The sequence below is a fragment of the Anticarsia gemmatalis genome, chromosome 16 (genome assembly GCF_050436995.1).
Source record: "Anticarsia gemmatalis isolate Benzon Research Colony breed Stoneville strain chromosome 16, ilAntGemm2 primary, whole genome shotgun sequence".
Classification (NCBI taxonomy): Eukaryota; Metazoa; Arthropoda; class Insecta; order Lepidoptera; family Erebidae; genus Anticarsia; species Anticarsia gemmatalis.
This window is the reverse complement of record NC_134760.1, coordinates 690,213-696,212: the sequence shown is the minus strand read 5'-3', so window position 1 is coordinate 696,212 and position 6,000 is coordinate 690,213. Positions and strand designations below refer to the sequence as shown.

The following is a 6,000-nucleotide window of genomic DNA, read 5'->3' as shown; positions in this document are numbered from 1 at the left end:
AACGTTAATCGGAGAGTGTACAGCAGATCGTGCTTAAACCCTGTTTTGTAAAGGTTATATTACTAAATTGCCAGTGATTTGGCTTAATAAAACTATTATTTCCTTTACTTTATTAGTGTTATTTCCTCTGGCAACACTTTGGTGGTTAGACGGAGCTTTCAAACACGCTATTCTTGATAATAGTGTTGCTATGCTTTCAAATTGGTGATCAATAAATAGCGCAGGGTTAGGAGAGAGAACCTTGTTGTTTACTGCTTTCTAAATTAGACAAAAGGCAACTTCTTAATAGATAAAACAAAAATTTAAAATTTATTATTTTATTTACTCGGTTTGGCGTATCATGGGACTAAAGATATTATGTTTGTATTGGGCAATACGTGGTTTCCAATGTATTTCGATTGAAACACACCAAACTTTACTTTTCTAGCCAGTCTGTGACCACGGTCGATCGAAACTTCGGGTAAACAAATGAGGTATCCTAGCCTTTCATTTTAAATTTTTTAAACGTTAGTGTATTAATAAACCTTCAATTGTCCCTTACAGAAAGTAAAGCGAATTTTTTTTGCAAGTGGACTTTCCCTTGAACGTGATTTTTCTAATCAATTTCAATTCCCATTCCACCAAAATTATTTGTAAAAAAGACCCAAAAGGATTATCATTGAGGATACAACTGGTAAATATCTCGCAAAATTTAACATTTTCTGTGAAAAGAAAATAACACAAATGTGTAGGTATTTCCTTATCAAAAGTAACTCCGAATGAAATTGTTATCTGCCATCACGGAAGGAAAAATGAACTGAAATCTTATCACCCCAAATAATAAGAATTAGAAAAAACAACCACGTTTGTTTTATTTTTGTTACACACCAAAAACACAATGGTAGTGGCGTGCGTGGGTTCGATCCCTATACGGGTCAATTTTGTACGATCAACAAATAGTGGCTTCGGGTCTGGTTGTACTTTGTGTCCGTTCTTTGTATGTTTGTAAAAGGCCCCGGAAAGGAGTTGTCGCAAAAAAAAGAAGAAAACATTGAAGTAGTGCAACGTCATGAACCTGGATTTTACTTGGGTGGTGGACTCGAGACTTTACCATTCTTAAATTAAAGATGGAACAACAATATGAACAATACAATACCACGAAGAAAAAAACTTTATTCCAAATGGACATGAGTGTTTAGCAGTGGGACAATATTAGGTTGAATATACTTTACTTTAAGAGAGACGAACTTATAGCATGTTGCCATCTGCTGTCGGAAAACTACGAGCATAGTAGGAAATATACATAATAATAGTGCAAAATATACATGTTATTTAAATAGTGTATGGAGTCCAAAGGAATTCTCTTAATTTTATTTGACATTTTAATCTTCAAGTTTCAAAACTTATAGAGTCCGGCTATTTCTTATTAAGACTGCGCGTTGACTAGCTCGTTAGGTTTAATCAAATATTTGTTGCTAAGAATTTTACTTAAATTAAAGTATTTTTATGTAATGCTTTAAAGTATAATATCGCGCCGGCGTTGCTCGTATTATTTATTTATAAATTTACATTCATCCGAGTAAAAATTCTTTGGATCAAAAGTTTGCTCCCGTATTGCGCTGACTTATAGAGAAAGAGAGTAGTGCCTTGAAATAAGGTAAGGTTTAATATAATTGTAATTTAAGAACATAAATAAACTATAAAGCAGTAACATGATCACTCTATGGCAATGACCGTAGCGTTGCAATTGACCGCAACGCACCACGTGCGAAACTTCCTATTCCCATCCCTTTCCCACTTTTGAAATTTTCTGGACTCTGCTATTCACCTCTCCCTCTGTCGCGGAAAACTGTGAAATGTAGATCCTGAAGCTTTAGTGTACGTCGCATCGTTGCGACGGTCGGACGTGTGAGGGGAGGCGCGCTCGCTCCTTCAATTTGATTCCCGCGAAGTATTTTGCATAGTGTTGTGACTTAGTTTTTAAACTGTGAATTGAAACGATTGATTTTCAAAAAATTGTATGTGTTTTGTTTTGATTTTTGAGATTGTTTGAACTGTGATGTGTGTGTTTTGATTGTGTAAAGTGAGTGTTTGGGAGTACTCTATTGTTTTAGTAAGTACTGTTTGTTTTACATTAAGACGTAGTTTGTAGGTTTTGATGTTCAATGTTCGTTTGAAAATACGTTGAATAAACTTGAGAGATCTATGAATAGTTTGGATTGTGTGAAGTGGTTTTTTTTTGGTCAACTAGTAGAGTATTTTCAGCCTTTTATTTTAAGGAGACTTGTGTTCATTAATGGGAGATTAAAATTGGTTAGGTTAGATATTTATTTTATTAAAATTTAGATATTTTTAAAATGCGTACTATAGTGAATATTTTTTTAGTTCTCCTTATAATATATTTTTTCATATTCAAGGACTCATTTGGCTTTGAATTTTTGACATTAACACAATGTTAAATTAAAATTATTTACCTTACATTATGTATGTGAGCAGAATGTTTAATTTTTTGTTGTTTGAATACTACTTCTTAAGTAAAATTTCAACATTCGGATATTTTTGTGCCCTAAAGCTACGTTTGTGGGACAATAAAATAAATTATTTTAAAAATTCGTTATTTAGATCTAGTCATCAAACTTTATCGTTTTTTTTTTTACTAAGCTTAATACTTGATTCTTTACTTAGAAAAATAATGCGTTGATCTTTAACTTGTTTGACGGAAAATAATAACTAGACTAAACTGAAACTATAATTTTAATTAATTATGAATTTTTTTAAAGTTTTTTATATTATTAAAACGATAAATTTGTTCACTATGAACTTCTGAGCTCCTATTGTATCGGTGGCTTCTAGAACAATACACTTCAAAGCTCTATGAACACTGGGTTTATATGGTTGGTAGACAAACAGAAACACGATTCTTAGAATTTCTGATTGGATTGTTTGAAGTGTTACAAAGAAAACTATCTCTTAAAACTTTGACAATAGATGAAGATAAAAATAGTTTCTTTGGGATTATAAGAAGATACATTGAAAAATTAGGATTCCAGACTTTTAAAAAAATGGAGAGTGGTATTTGAACAACGGATGAAAAGGCACATTATTAAAAAAAAACTTACATTTTTTACGGAAAAGAGAGAAATGGTGTGGTATGTACGTTTTACCAATGCAAATAGTGTTAAAGTAATTTTACAGTCACTGTGTATTGTTTGTTGATCAATTACAAAATAATAGTTCTATACAAAAAGATACGATTGAAAATGGTTGCATATATTTTGACTCCGACTTTACAAGTTACCATTAAAAGGTCATAGGCAGCTGTTTAAATATTACCTATTAATATGTATGTGAATCAATGAATAACTTCAGTGGTAAAATGGATGAATTTTTTTATGGTCATTGACTAATTCTAAATTGTCTAGAACCAATGTCCCAGAATGAAGTAATTTATCGAGTTCCCTTTAGCACAACTACTAAAAACACTATTTTAAAACCTTTCTATACATAGTGTAGAGTTTGAAAATACATGATATTAGGCAATGGACTCTACAACTCTACCTGTGTTGAGGCGATCTGCCAGCGAGCCGTGTGATTACACGCTACTTGTACGGGACTCTACCGGATGTAGAGTTATGTAGAAAGGATTTTATTATGCTAGAGCGTTTTGTTGGGGATTTTAAATAAAAATTGTGATACTTTATAATTACGTGGTGTACAAATTATAGAGTCATTGAGAAAAAGTTTGGTATAAATAGATGTATAATTTTCTTATGAAATTGTATCAAGTTAAAAAATATAAAAATGGTTAGTCATTAGAATGGTAGTGTGTGGTTCATACAAAGTGTTCTTATTTGGGTCTCTATGTAATTTGGAATAAATTCATAACCACAAAAATCTTTGATGTCACTTGCCTTTAAACTCTTGAACATTTTTGTTGGTAGGCTTTCAGGCTTAATCGGCTATCACAGAATTAACATATTACTAAAACTAAATTACTATTCAGTTAGTTAAGTTCATTTCGTATAGACTCTACCTGATCCAGAGAGCATAAGTCATTGTGAATACAAAATAGGTGTCCGGGGAATCGATCGCATCTGTTATTCGATATGGAAGCCTTATTGCTGGTCGTATTGTTTGTGCTTCATTGCCAAGTTTGACTGCAACTTTGTAGCGTAGTACTCCTCAAAGATCTTTAGTAATACTAAGTTTGCTACGTTCTTATAATATATGCTATTGTTGCGCAACTTAGAACAGAGCCTTGGTTTCCACGGTGTATCTTATTTATTCTACTAATGTTATAAATGCGAAAGTTTGTGAGTATGGATGGATAGATGTATGTTTGTTACTCTTTCACACCTAAACTACTAAATACATTTTTGTAAAATTCGATACACTAATAGCTTATGACAGGTTTATTGCTGGATTAACACATATAACATATTTTACCCCGGAAAATCTTTTCACATGGATAAAGTCGCGGTCACACTATATCTACAAGTTGTCGACATCTCTTACCGGGTTGGTGAATTTGTTGTGTATGTTTTATGAACGGCACAATAAAGGTATATTTAATAATATCTGCCTATACTTTTAGACATAACAGTCGTTATGAAAAAAGCTTTTGTTTTTGTATGTCCAAGATTTCTCAAGAGTCAGTGGGGCGTTGTGATGAAAACTTCCCGCCAGTCATCCCCTAGCTAGGGGAGGCTTTGTTTATAAGTCTCTCAATGTTTAGACAGCGGTTTCCAATATTTAAAAGGCTTAAATTCGATTCAGTATTTTTATAATGCCGTGGGAAAATTATGGGTTGAACATTTAGACATTTATAATTTTTTGTCGAAATGAATTGCAATTTTTTTCGCGTTCTATTTCCCTAATACGTCTATTTGTATCCTAGGATTTGAAAACTACTTTGTTTCTTAGATTTTCTGTTTATGCACTACCTTGAAATATAATTAAACAAAAGTTAGTTTTTTAAGAATAATAACAAATAATATCAATATACCCGAAGGTGTGAGCCAAGGCAAATGGCACTGACGTTTCGCCTTTTCAAAACGTTAGTCCGATAACCAACATTGCCATATTATGTAAATAAAAGATTATTTTTCTGTTTTCTATATCTCCAATTTGCATAAAACAAAAGTCTTGACACATAAATTAAAATTATCTATCTAATATCAAACATCACTCACCAATGTTACAGCACAGAAAACGAATAAAAAGTAACATTATTGACTTGTAGTAATAAAATAATAATACTTATTACTTGAGGGTGCACGCACGTCGATCGATTACTTGTTATTAGCTGCACGCGTTGTTCTGAGACGCGAGTTGCGGTCGATCTGCGGTTTCGGTAGCGGTCACTGTCCTTTGGGAAGGAAATGCTATTCTAATAACGTTTTATTGCATTATTTACTAAAGAAATACTATTGGAAATAGGCTTTTATTGCGTTGTTAATCGTAGTTTAAAGGCAAATGCACTTACTTTTGGTAAATGTACAGTTAAGCAACTTATTTTATAGTTATTCCATTGATAGTGTACTGTTTGATGTAAAAAAAGATCAATCTAAGCTGAACACTACCATACAATATATGTTGAAAAATTGTTGAAGTCCGATTTCGTCAAAGATGAGTTAAGTGTACCAAAATGTTCAGAGAAAAATACTCTCTCAACTGGTGAAAATGTTAGTTGTTTATTTTTTTAAATGAGAAAGTTAGCAATGCAAGAGTGGCATATAAGTGCACTTTAATTTCCTAACAATTTTTTGACAAAATCGGACTTATAACCTTTTTCTCTAGAGGCACAGATATAATAAGGAAATATATGACTATTATTAAATATATATAATACTGATACATAATGAGCAAAAGAAAATTCGGGTATAAGATTTCTTTTCATAAATAAAACTACAACAGTGTAAGGAAGTTCAAGTGTTCTTACTGGTTCCGTGTTGCACGTAAGAAAATTTCTCTACCCCTCCCGAGCTAGTGGTAGATTCAGTAATTGTAACAACTTATCAT

General features: G+C 32.2%; 1 protein-coding gene across 1 annotated transcript in view; it reads left to right on the top strand.

Moving 5' to 3' along the window:
• The first annotated feature begins 1,904 nt into the window (after positions 1-1,904).
• The window catches only part of LOC142979135 (uncharacterized), a 425,130-nt gene continuing 421,034 nt past the window's right edge, over positions 1,905-6,000 (top strand). The window contains exon 1 of the mRNA XM_076123898.1: positions 1,905-2,092. The gene's annotated coding sequence lies outside the window, so the exon portion shown is untranslated. The remainder of the gene's footprint in view (positions 2,093-6,000) is intronic.